Genomic DNA, 13,415 nt, shown 5'->3' on the forward strand with positions numbered 1-13,415 from the left:
TTGGAGCAGGTCTGTTTGGTCCCTTCAGCCCAGTTGTGTTTCCATTATTCTCTGGACGTCACCCAAACATGACTCAGGTTTTCTTTATGAATAAACTGTGTCTGAATTGATCATGAACATATCACAATATTCACCATAATCACCATGTCACCATAATCACCGCAGTCATCCCTCACTACATCACGGTTCACCTTTCGTGGTCTCACTGTTTCACAGATTTTTTTAAGTGCAATTTTGCATGCTTTTTTTTTTTTTTTTTTTTTTTTTTTTTACAGCGTATGAAAGCGCATTGTGTCCCTCCCCCTGCATCCTGATTACGGGTGGGTATGCGGGCAAGTAGTGATTACACATGGGCGGGTCAGGACTAAATCAGCACTACAGTACATCAGGACTACACCAGAACTAAACCAGGTCTAAACCAGGACTAATCTTGGATTTAAGAGAGAGAACCCCGAGCTGAGTGTCCACAAAGCGCGATCGGGATATGGCTGAGATTTGCTCTGTGAGGTGCGGAGCTCTGAGCTGGTCCTTTCTCCTGAGGTCAGCTCCAAGCCTATCCAGACAGTGAGTCCTGGTTTAGTCCTGGTTTAGTCCTGTTTTAGTCCTAGCTCAGTCCTGGTTTAATCCTCCTCTTCAGTCCTGGAATCAGTCCTGGGTTAGTCCTGGTTTAGTCTTGGTTCAGTCCGTGACGTAGGCAGCTCAAAAGTTTGATATAATCTCGGGTTAATGGGCAGGTGCGGTGCTGTACTGTGCGGCTGCGGGCAGGTGCAGGCAAGGCGGGTGTGGTGCTGTGCTGCGATGGAGGTAAAAAGGGCTGTAACACTCCTGTGTGAGTAAAAGTGTATAAAGTGTGTGGTGAGGGGTTTTATAGCCTTAAAACAGATATAATAATTGTAAAATATAAAAGTGACTGCATTGTGGATTTCACCTATTGTGGGCTATTTTTACGATTTTTACGATTTTAAACAAGGGACCACTGCATATCACCATAATCACCATATCACCATATCAACTATGGTCATGAGCTCTGGGTAATGACTGAAAGAACAAGATCGCAGATACAAGTGTCTGAAATGAGTTTCCTCCGCAGGGTGGCTGGGTGCTCCCTTAGAGAAAGGGTGAGGAGCTCGGTGAGGTGAGGTGGCTCGGGCATCTGTTCTGAACACCTATCTGGAGAGGTGTTTCTGGGCATGTCCCACTGGGAGGAGGCCCCAGGGAAGACCCAGGACATGTTATAAGGATTATGTCTCTGGGCTGACCTGGGAATGCCTTGGGATCCCTCTGGAAGGGCTTGAGGAAGTGTGTGTGGAGAGGGAAATCTGGGTCACCCTGCTCAGACTACTACCTCCATAACTTAGCCCTGGATAAAGTGGAAAAAAATTGGATGGATGGATCTGAATTACGGCTGTGTTTCAGGTGACATCACAACATTCTATAGGCCAATCATTTACCGTATTTTCCGCACCATAGGGCGCGCTCATAAGCCTCCAACCCCATCAAAAAACGACTGCGTGCCCCACAATCCAGAGCGCCCTATACACGAATCCGCTCGGGTGTCCCAGCACGACTTCAGTAAACTACAAAGCCACACCACCTGCAGCGCACGCAAACACACACAGAGCAGACAGCGACCGCGCGGCGAAACACAACCGCAGATACACTCATCACTCCACGCTGACAAGGAACGGAATGGAGGAACGAACCGAAAAAGCAAGTGCAATGTGCCGCTTCTAGACACAACTGAACAACTGAGTCACTGAGAACACGCCGACAATCCAGCGGTCCCAGACAGCACCCTCCCTACACACCACAACCGAACAAAGACCAGAGTCACCGTGAACGGCACAAACAAAGTCCCACTGACCCATCCAACTGTTGTGTTTCCTTTAAAGTCCGGTGCAGTTTATTTGTGAACAAAGTTTGAAAATAGACCATTTAATGACAGTGTGCCTTATAATCCAGAGTGACTAATAGTGCGGAAAATTTGGTAATACAGATGAGGACAGTATTATTAAAATGCTGAACTTTTCGGGTCATTCTGATCTGAGGAAAGACACGACTCCTCCCTACTCTCCCGGTCGCTCCACAGGTACAGAGGAGGCTGGTTAATACTCCTGGGGAATGAAGTTGCCTCATCTCTTCCCGATGCGCAGTAATACGTACAGAGCTTAAGTTCCGCTCTGCGTAAAAGTAAAGCTGTAACGGAACTCTTCACATGTAGCCTAGAAGAAACAATAAAATCCGCGCAGACATGTTTGCAGTTTGACAGGGAGGGACGTTATGAAGGAGCGCACAGCCAGAACCCACTGAAAAACAGCTCATCGTCATTCTTCAAAATAGATTTGAAATATATCATACTGACTTGTAGTGAATTTAAATCTCACTGTATCGTGGCTTATGTATCGAGGTATGTATCGTATCGGCAACTTCTGAATGATACCCAGTCCTACTAGTAAGGCCCCGTTCACACTTGTACATATTCGAATCGTTTTTGTTGCGGATCCAGTGTTCGTTCACACTAATCCAATGGAAAACAGCTCCAGAGACGAAACAATCTGGTGTCGCCAGCTCCTACGAATTCATTTGAGTACAGATCTGATCCAGCACTGTGTGGAAGCCTGAAAACACTGATACTCTGATGTAGGTCTATGCCCCAAGAAATAGCTAATTCAGTGCCAAAACGCTAAGAAGCTAGAATATATGTCCATTCATAAGAACGGTCTATGCGTGTGATCGTACACATAGACTGTATAACTGGCGGCACGGTAGCTGAGTGGCTAGCACTCATGCCTCACAGCAAGAAGGTTCCAGGTTCGATCTCCTTTCTGTGTGGAGTTTACATGTTTCTCCCTGTGTCTGGATGGGTTTCCTCCGTGTGCTCCGGTTTCCCCCATCAACCCAAAACATGCTACAGGTCTCAAAGAACAGTTAACAGTCAAGGTCAGTTAAATACAGTCAATCAATGAACCTGTCCAGGGCACTGGTGCTAGTGGCTAGACACTTCACCCACTTTGCCTAGTATGAAAGTGGTGTGTGCGTGAGTGATGGTGGTGGTCGGAGGGACCGATGGTGCCGATTGGCATGGCAGCTGCGCCTCTGTCAGTGTGCCCCAGGGCAGCTGTGGCTACAACAATAGCTTACCATCACCAGGTATAGAGTGAATGAATAATATATGCTGAATGTAATGCTCTGTAAAGCGTCTTTGTGACAAAAATGTCTTTGAAAAGCACTATATAAATGGAGACTTACTTAATTTCTGAAAAGTTTAACATGAACATCTCCAACACAACAGAAGAACAGAACAAACTCACCATTAGCAGCACATCCTCTGTCACAGAAAGAACACATAGTCCTTTAGTCCGACAGAAGCTGAACTGCATCAGCGCAAAAAGCGAGCTGTTTTTTGAGTGCTCAGTTTATGCAAATTAGCCATGTGGTTTTAAGTTTTGTTTCTGTAAAATCCAGTGTTACGCTAAGTAACAACGGAACCTCGTCATCAGTCCACGAAAAGACTGTTTTTGTTTCAGTGTAAATGGGGTCTAAGTGTCTTTAATATTATGGTGCAATGTTTTTTATGAAGTCCCCAATCAGTATCAAACGCACTCCATCTACAGTAGCCAAAATTACGGCGTGGAATAGTTACTGTGAATTTCTGTTCCCAAATCCGAGCGAATCTGTCCCATCTGGAGGATTATAGTCTGGATTAAACCCCTCACGATTCCCATGACTCAGTTTGAAGTTCCACGTCTGCTCCCGGAAAAGAGCTAAAGACATTCAAAAATAAAAATAATAATAAAAAATAGGAAGTCTGTTGCCATAATGGGAGAGGATTAGAAGTTTGGAGATTTCTTTCAAAAACTGTGAATGTCCCGAACTTCTACAAACCCCTGCCCTTCATCTGAATTCAAGTGTGAACACCACCTCAGCCCATCTGTTCATGTGTGAGGCAGTTTAACAAGGAGAAGGAGGTCGGGATTAAAGATCTGATGAGCCCAAAATAAACCAGGATTTGTCTTAAAGGTCCCATATTACGTAATTTTCTCATCTATGACATCATCCCAAATATACCTGGAGCTGTGTTTTGTTTCATTCACACATTTATACAAACTCAAACATAGGCTCAGTTCTTCTCTCAATCAGAAAACACTGTTCCACTTTGTGATGTCATGTGGTAATACAGGAAGTGCTCCACTGTGTTTTTAATCTCCGTACACCTTCACTAGAATCATATGGATAATTTCAGCTCTGGAATTGTCAATGTCTAGCCTGATTCGTGGAAACCGTCTGACCTTGCAGTGTTAGGATTCGTTTGCTCGATGGTAGGCGGGTACTTTTTTTTATTTAACCAATCACTGCAGTATTGGTATGTAATGCGCCGCTAACAGGGCTAACTGGTATATTAAGCTTTTCCCAAATCCTGTAGGAAGAAGGACAATAACTTCTTTCCCCTTGATAAAATTCACCAAACATTCTCTTTGTTCCAGTTTTAAATCCTCGATCTCGGGAATAGTTGACAACACAGAATGTATGGCTCTTCGCTGATTGGCTGGTGCCCGAACTCGCACTTCTGGGGTTTTTGCGAACTGTCTAGTGCAGGGGTGCTCACACTTTTTCAGCATGCGAGCTACTTACAAAATGACCAAGTCAAAATAATGTACCTAATACAAAGCCAAGCAAACTGCACTGAAACACTCTGTGCCCCTTTTTTGGACCCTCACCCACAGTTTGAGAACCCCTTCTTTAAGAGAACTTCCTCTGGCACTTTACACAAAACTGTGAAAAAAGTGAAGGAAGATTTTTAAACCTGTTTTTTAAAGTTCCAAACTGAAGTTGCATTCTTTTCTGGTTTTGCAGTGATATTTACCAGCCTCTGCACGTTTACCAAACCAAACGCACATCGTGACAAACACAGATGCATTTGTGCACTTTTGTTAGACAAACTTCAGCCAAATGTGGCAGTAGGTCTGTTCTGTAGATCTGCTCTATGCTGTAGACCTGCTTTGTGCCAACACTGGAACACAAATTTAGACGTTTTTGCTTCACGTTTCGTCTTACTCTTCTAATCAGCCGCACTGTGGGAGGGGCTTGTGTTCGCTGTACGCAGGAAGGAGTGAGAGCGTGAAAAGGCGAGGGGCGGCGTGCTGACGTGAGGCAGATGGACAGGTAGGATGTTTAGGAAGTTGAACCTGCCCTGTGATGCACGCTGGTACACAAGGGCACACGCTGTTGCAGACGAGCCGTGCATAGGGAGCGTGTGTGTTTGTGATGTGACATAGAGTCTCCGCAGGTTTCAAATGAGCGCACAAGCTGCACTGAGACGCCCCACAACCTCCTGCACACCTGTACAATTTTATTGCCAACAGCAGCGGCTGTAATGAAATATGATCACACTTGTTGAGTGTCAGACCTTGAGTGAGAGACAAGACCGAGTCCAAACGCAATCGAGTCCAAGACGAGTACTAAGACACGGCGATCTACCCACACGACCTTGGCGATCGACTGGAAGATCGGGATCGACGTATTGGGCACCCCTGGTCTAGTGTATTCTGATTGACCTAGTCGCTGGAGAGAAATGAAATTGAGTGGAGGCACTAGGTGGCGCCAGCCTGGCTTGCCAACCTCTACTGAACTAAAGTTCAGTAGACGTCACCTGCTTGTTTCTATGGAGAGGTTATTGTTCTGCCTGGAATGTTCCACAGTATGACATTAAACAGCTTTACCTTACATTTTTTCAAATACAGGAGGTTTTATAGCTCAAAAATACCTATAAAAACAGGCATTCTGACTGTGAGCGGCATTGCCTCTCCACAGATCTGACCTGTAACTTCCTGGTTTAGTCTGCATGAAGATAGAAAGGTTTAATGCCGTACGGTGAACCATTCCAGACAAAGCAATAATGTCACCATCGAGCAAGCAACAAGCATTTGATGGACCCTCCACCAGAAAAGTTACACAGTGCATCTTTAATAAACCTCAGAATATGGGATTTATAATTTTTTTATAAGAGCTACATTTTTCACTTGTGGCCAAAAATGTCCAAATAACTCATTCAAATGATTTACTGGCGTCCACCGAATGAAAAGAAAAGACTTTTGAACAATGCACTTTTCATGTGAGACAATAATGGTTTTATTGTTCACTTGGAACAATGAGATTTTGATCTGAACTGTTTCTGTGTTTTGTTTTTTTCCCACAGATTCAGTGAAACACCAAACGTCAAAACAACATCCAGAAGGAACAGTTTTAATAACACATAATGGATTCTGTTTGTGCCATGGAATTCCTTGGTTGCCATGGTGGTGGATGGCTGCTCTTGTGGCTGACTGACTACACATTGAGTGCGTATACATGCACATCAATAACCCGGTTATGATCGGGTTTTTTGAGTATCCCGGTTTCTTCAGGGTGCATGTAAACGCAGTAACCCGGTTTCAGTAACCCGGTTATGACAGTATCCCGGTTATTAGAAACCAGGTTACTGTAGCTGGTTTATTCCGATAGTAACCGGGTTACTTGTGGCATGTAAACGCAGTACCCCGGTTACTGCAACATAAAGTTGAGTGCGCATGCGTCCAAAAGACACTTTCCAGCCTTTCACCACAACAGTAGTCACATAAATAAATTGACCAACATAAATAAAGTGACCAAACGAGTGAAATGACTGTAAAATTAAGAGCTGCGCTAAACCTGCACACGTACAATCTGCACACGTACAATCTGCACTCGTGTGACGCTGAAAAGCTAAAACATGAACTATCTCCTATACTCTATACACACAGAACACACTTACCATCATTAGCGCCTCTTCTGTCACAGAAATAACACACATAATCCACAGAGTCGTGTCATTTAGTCCAAAAGAAACTGATCGCATCAGCGGCGCAAGGAGCGAGTTGGTTTATCGCCGCTAACAGTTTATGCTAATTAGCCAAACGGTCTTAAGTTTCGTTTCTGTAAAACATAAACAAATGTGATCACAGCTGAATTATCTGATCAAACGGACACAGAAGACTAGAGAGGACACAAAGGAGGGACACTTTTGTCCCGAGGGCTGTTACTCACCTCAGACTGCCCTAACACAAGATCTGATGACCTGCTGAGACCTTTTGTTTGAGCTTTTCTATTATGATTGCATTTTACTGCTCAATGTGCTTGAATTGACTGTTTGTGGAATAATGTCCGAATAAACCTGTGACCCAAATACATTAATTAATCAATCAATCAAATTGCCTCTCTGGGACAAATAAAGTCATATTGATTGATTCTTGAAGCTTTAATTTTCTTCTAAACATGCTTTTTTTCACCTTGGGGTTGAGTCTTTGACATTTGTGATTTGAAAATAATGTCTGCATTTGGAAAATGTACTTGATATATCATTACTGAAGTCCTTGGCTGCGTTCACATTATTTAGGGGTCACGCCATTTTAGTGGTGACCAAATGTCCGGGGAGTGAAAAAGTAGTGCACTCAAAATTTCTCTCAATGCACCTTGAAAAGTAGTGTCCAGCTCAGAAGCTCATATAGGCTGTGTTCAGACTGCAGCCTGAAGTGACCCAAATCTGATTTTTCACCCCTATGCTCCTGTATCTGATCTTTTAATGACAGTTCGAACGACACAAATCCGATTTTTTCAAATGTGACCCAGGACACTTGGATATGTGCTCCTAAAACCGATACATATCCGATATTTTGACATGCGACTTCAGTCTGAACGGCCAGGTCACATTCATCCCACCTACATGTCACAAATGTACACAAACATTGTTCTTGTCATACGAATATTGCGTATGAACTCCGTGTGAGTGAAGCAGTGAAGCACAGATCAATCCCTCCACTCTCGGCTGCGACTCTGCACCCACATGTTCCTTTGTACGGACGTCGCTGTCACTGTCCCACAAAACTCCACGGCCAAAAACCTCGTCCTTCTCCTTAATCTCCTCCTTAAAACAAATAAGATGTACATGTTCTGGCTCTGGTACGACAGCAGTTTTAAAATCTGCAGGTGCTCAATGCTGCGTCCATGTTTAGGCGACTTCCGTAAACACTGAGCTCATTCGCTGTGTGTGACTTCGTCGTTTTCTCCAGTGCGCATGCGGGACACTTTTGGGGTGTTTAAAGTTCACACTGGAGATCACATACAAGTCACATTTAATTGGAAATGTTGGAAACAACCTTGCAAAAATATCAGATTTCACACAAAAAATCCAAATTGCGCATTAAGCCCTACAGTCTGAATGAGACCTACATACAGGACCTTTAATTTGGTTTGATTGTCCTGCAGCAGAGAGTTTAGTCCGGAGAAGAAAAGCTGAAGCTGATATTCCGACACTTTAAACAGGTTTTGTTGTTTGGTAGCTATGGACACTACCAGTCAAAAGTTTGGACACACCCTTTTATTCAATGTTTTTTTTTTTTTTTTTTATTTGACCACGTTTTATATCTTACATACGGGAGACATCGAATAAACAATTAAAACATGTATTTATTTTGTATTCAAATGCTCAAAGAAGTCACCCTTTACTTTGTCAAAAAATATTTAGTAGAGTTATTCAATTTACTTTTTTTTTACTACATAAGTCCATATATCTTGCTTCATATAGTTGAGGTCTTCTGTGTATCTATAAAATATATAATAATATAATTTCTTACTGGTTTTGCAATGATATTAGCAGCCTCTGCACATGATGAAATATGATCGCACTTGAAGAGTGTCAGACCTCGAGTTTGAGACAAGACCGAGACCAAGTGCCATCAAGACCAAGACAAGACAGAGTCCAAGACCAAGAGAATATACAGTCCAAGACCGAGAGAAGACCGAGTCCATTGCGCACGAGTCCAAGATGAGACCAAGACCGTAAAAAGCGGTCTCGAGGCCAGTCTCAAGACCAAGACCGGTCTCAAGTACTACAACATTAGTCCTTTATCATTAGTCTGTCTGCATCTCCAGAGCTCAAAATACTTTCTTCCACCTTGTGATGTCATGAAGTGGTAGTTCTTAAGTTAACAGCACCTTTTACCATTTGTTTAGTTCAGATTGGCAGTTCCAGATGATTCTAGTGAAGGAGTCTGGAGTTTAAACACTCAGTGGAGCATTTCCTGTATTACCTCGTGACATCACAAGGTGGAGCAGAGTGTTTTCAGTTTGAGAGAAAGACTCAGCCTAAATATGCAGGTTTGTGTGTTAAACGTGTGAATGAAACAAAACTCAACTCCTCTGTCTGTGTTGAGGAAACAACATTAGAACAGAAATCAGAAAATAGCTACAGTGTGTAACTTTCTGTGTTTTCTGTCACCTGCATGATTCCATGGAAACAGCACGTTAAAGGGATAGTTCAGGTTTTTTGACATGAATCTGTATGTCATCCCCGTCAGCAGTGTCGTGCATCCACACTGACTTACCCCCGACAGCGTCCGGTGAGCCGAGATACTGGCCGTTTTCGGTGCTGACGAAAGTAGTCCGTCAAGTTGGCTGGGGACTGTATAAAAAAGCGTTTTTCTCCTCAAAACAATCTGTGTTCAAAAGAGTGATATGTTTGCATCACAAAACCATCATCCTCCAAAAAGTCAGACCTCATTATTGCTTGGCACTATTTTCTCTCAGTTCATATCACTGCGCGCTGCCGCCAGGTGACAGCCGTGCATGGATCCATCACTTTCTTCAGTTGTTGGGCAGTGTTTACATGCGCAGACCGCCACGACGCGAAAGAGCTAACGTGAGAGCTAGAGCCATACGTATATAACCTTGTATAAGATACATAAGAATATATCTAAAAAATGGTGCGAACTCTTGATTCTCCAGGCTGTAATGACAAAAATCTGGTTGAATCTCCACACACATTTCACCCTTTTCCTGTCACGGACTTTGCGCTGAGGAAACTTTGGCTTCTTGCCTTTGGCTTCAATGTGGAAACCAAAGATAAAAAAGCTTTGTGTTTGCAGTGCGCAATTCAGCAACGAAGATTATTCCTTCATGCCCAAGACAGAGGAAGAAATCTGTTTTGAAGAGCACTGCTTTACCTGCACCCCAGGTAAGAATAAAGAGGTGTCGCTGTGTTTACAAGCGGACGGGCTCAAGAATCAGCAGCAGATCACTCAGTGTCATATCACCAGTGAAGCTTCTACAAAACATAACTTTATAAGTCGACTGTTATTACTATTGTAAATGTCGCTTACACTGTTGGCAGCAGCTACGTGGACGTTTGGATGATTCCATGTTTCTATTAGTCGTCCATGCTTCAGTCACAGTGTAGGCTATAGGTGAGTTTCATTATTGACAAAAGCGCGCGTTGCATGCTGGAAATTATTTTGGTCGGCGGCAATAAACACTAATTCAACATGATGGACGGAGCGAGAAAGCATGTAAAGGGTATTGATCCCGGTTATTTATCCACTCTAACGGCAGAGGACCCAAGACCATTTGACCAGAAATTGGTCATAAGCATCGATGGAGCCAAATCACCCTTTTCAACCCCGACAAAAGGTGGACCAAACCAAATTTCTGGTCAGAATCACCAACTACCTGGACAAATATTCACTTTGGTGATATCCACAATGACTTGGTGGAAACTCCTGGGCCATTCACAGCAGAAAAGATGAAAACCTCCAAGAGTCTCGATGTGTTGTTGAACTTGTTGGAGTCCACGGTTTGTTAGGATCTTCTACGTTTGCTCTACGGATGTTTGAAAGCCGTTTAATTCGCCGTTAGTGGTTCTTTTCACTCGGAATACGAAAAAGACATTTTCCTTCTTCCGCGCTTCTATTTGTGCGTCCGATAATGCAGCAGGAATTTACCATTATCGGGGATAAATACACGAGGTTACACACTGTGTTTGACCGCTATCCTGTTTCTTGCCTCCGACCAAAATATTTCCAAAATATGCAACGCGGGCTTTTAATAACAATGACGTCAGCTGAAACTCGCCTATATGTTCGCTGTATACGAGTTTATAAATGACGTGATGGTGATTGTCGCTCATCCGGTCTCTCACGGCTCCAGCTTCAACTTGTACCACTTCTCTGTCTCTCTTCTCTCTCTCTCTGCTCGTTCTAACTCCATCTGGCAAATTTCGGCCTCAGTATATTCGGGTTCATAAAGATCTCCCCTTGGCTTTGTGGTAAAGGCAAAGTCTTCATCGTCGATGTCGTAATCAGACATGTTGTTGCTAACATTCTGAGCAGTAAACAAAGTGAACCAGGCGCGGCTGTCACCTGGCGGCTGCGCGCAGTGATACGAACGGAGAGAAAATAGTGCCAAGCGATTATGAGGTGTGACTTTTTTGAGGACGATGGTTTTGTGATGCAAATGTATCACTCTTTTGAACACATATTGTTTTGAGAAGAAAAACGCTTTTTTTTTGTGTCCCCAGCCAACTTGCCGGACTACTTTCCTCAGCACCGATAACAGCCAGTATCTCGGCTCACCGGACGCTGTTAGGGATAAGTCAGTGTTGATGCACAACACTGCTGACGGGGATGACATACAGATTCATGTCAAAAAACCTGAACTATCCCTTTAAAACCAGACTCTCGAACATTCTCCATGAAGATTGACACGTTTTATGCCAAACTGTGGAAGATTACAGCCAAAGGAACAGCATTTCCATGGAAACAAGCTGGAGGAGGCCAAGTAAGAGTCAGGTTTATGGAGATGCGAGCCTGCTCACAGTAAGAACACAGGCTTTTCTATGTATTTCAATGCAATAAAAAAAACAACCAAACTGAAAAAAAAACACAACATGTTTTTATTTGCGTATTTTTTTGTCTAAAAGTTCCATACTGTGGCTTTAAAATATCTCCACAATGAAAACAGTACAATTAAACCACTAAAACCACGTCAAGAACAAACCTCCAGCGACAAACACGATACAAACAAGAGCTTTAAACACAGAGTCCCCCGTGTGTGTGACTCTCTCCACATCCTCAAGCTCCCTCTGCTCCAGTCTGTGTGTGTGTGTGTGTGTGTGTGTGTGTGTGTGTGTGTCCGATCTGCACAACAAGCCCACCAGAACACACCGACAGAGAAAGAGAGAGAGAGACAAAGAGGGGGGGTGAGATGGGAGTGAAGGAGAAGAGAGGAGGAAAAAGAGAAAGAGAGGGAGTGTGAGCAAAAGAGAGAGAGAGAAAGCGAGAAAAAGAGAGGGAGGGAGCAAGAGAAAGAGAGAGATACTGGAGACGGAGAGGGAGAGAGAGTGCGAGAACGAGAGAGTGAGAGAGAGAGAGATTGAAGAGCGAGAGAAAGAGAGAGTGAAAGAGAGAGATTGAAGAGCGAGAGAAAGAGAGAGTGAAAGAGAAAGATTGGAGAGCGAGAGAAAGAGAGAGTGAAAGAGAAAGATTGGAGAGCGAGAGAAAGAGAGAGTGAAGGAGAGAGATTGGAGAGCGAGAGAAAGAGAGAGAAGAGAGAGAAGAGAGAGTGAATGAAGAGCGAGAGAAAAAGAGAGAGAGGGAGAGTGAGAGAAAGAAAGAGATTGGAGAGTGAGAGGAAGAGCGAGAAGAGAGAGAGAGGTTGCAGAGAGAGAAAGAGGGAGAGCGAGAGGAAGAGTGAGGGAGATTGGTGAGAAGGAGAAAGAGAGAGAGAGATTGAAGAGTGAGAGAAAAAGAGAGAGGGAAAGAAAGAGTCAGAGCGAGAGAGAGAGAGAGAGGGAGGGAGAGAGAAAGAGACAGATTGAGAGCAAGAGAAAAAGAGAGACAGAAAGAGAGAGAGGGAGAATGAGAAAAAGAGATTTTGAAAGCGAGAGGAAGGGAGAGAGGAAGAGCAAGAGAAAGCAAGAGAGAGAGAGAGAGTTGGAGGAAGAGCTCTCCCTCTTTCTCCAGAAAGGAGGGAGTGTGTGAGGGAGAGAGAAGATTAGGGATAGAGAGTGAAAGAGAAAGAGCGAGAGAAAGGGATAGAGGGAGGGAGGGTCAACTCAGGAGAGGAGAAATCAGGAGAGACGAACAGCAGTGCAGGAAAATGGAGAAAATAATGGTTTGGGGACAGATATGAGCTTTAAATAAATATAAACCCTGTGAGGAGAAGGAGCAGGGGGAAGAGAGGGAACAGAGGGAGGAGAGGAAACAGAGGGAGCAGGGGGAGGTGAGGACACTCTGGATGAGGAAACTGGACTGAAATGGCAGCGGCGTTGGGAAATATCTGGTCAGTTTGTGTGTTGTTTTGCGGCTTCACAGGTGCGTTGTGTAACCTCTGTGCCACCTGTCGTCTCACACTGGAGAAACACAACCTCAGATAAAACTAAACGGTAATAACTGCTCGGATTAAGTCACATTTATCTCGATGTGCGTTCATTTTGACACTTTTAAAATAGGATGTGTTCAGTTGTTAAGTGCTGATCAATTCCAGGTCCAAGCACAAACTTCTCCGCTGATTTTTCTTCGGTGGTTTACGTTCCTTATTCCGCAAACAAGAGACGATTACGTTTCGAA

This window comes from Boleophthalmus pectinirostris, unplaced genomic scaffold (assembly GCF_026225935.1).
Source record: "Boleophthalmus pectinirostris isolate CB_2022bp ecotype Guang Dong unplaced genomic scaffold, ASM2622593v1 HiC_scaffold_1, whole genome shotgun sequence".
Lineage (NCBI taxonomy): Eukaryota > Metazoa > Chordata > Actinopteri > Gobiiformes > Gobiidae > Boleophthalmus > Boleophthalmus pectinirostris.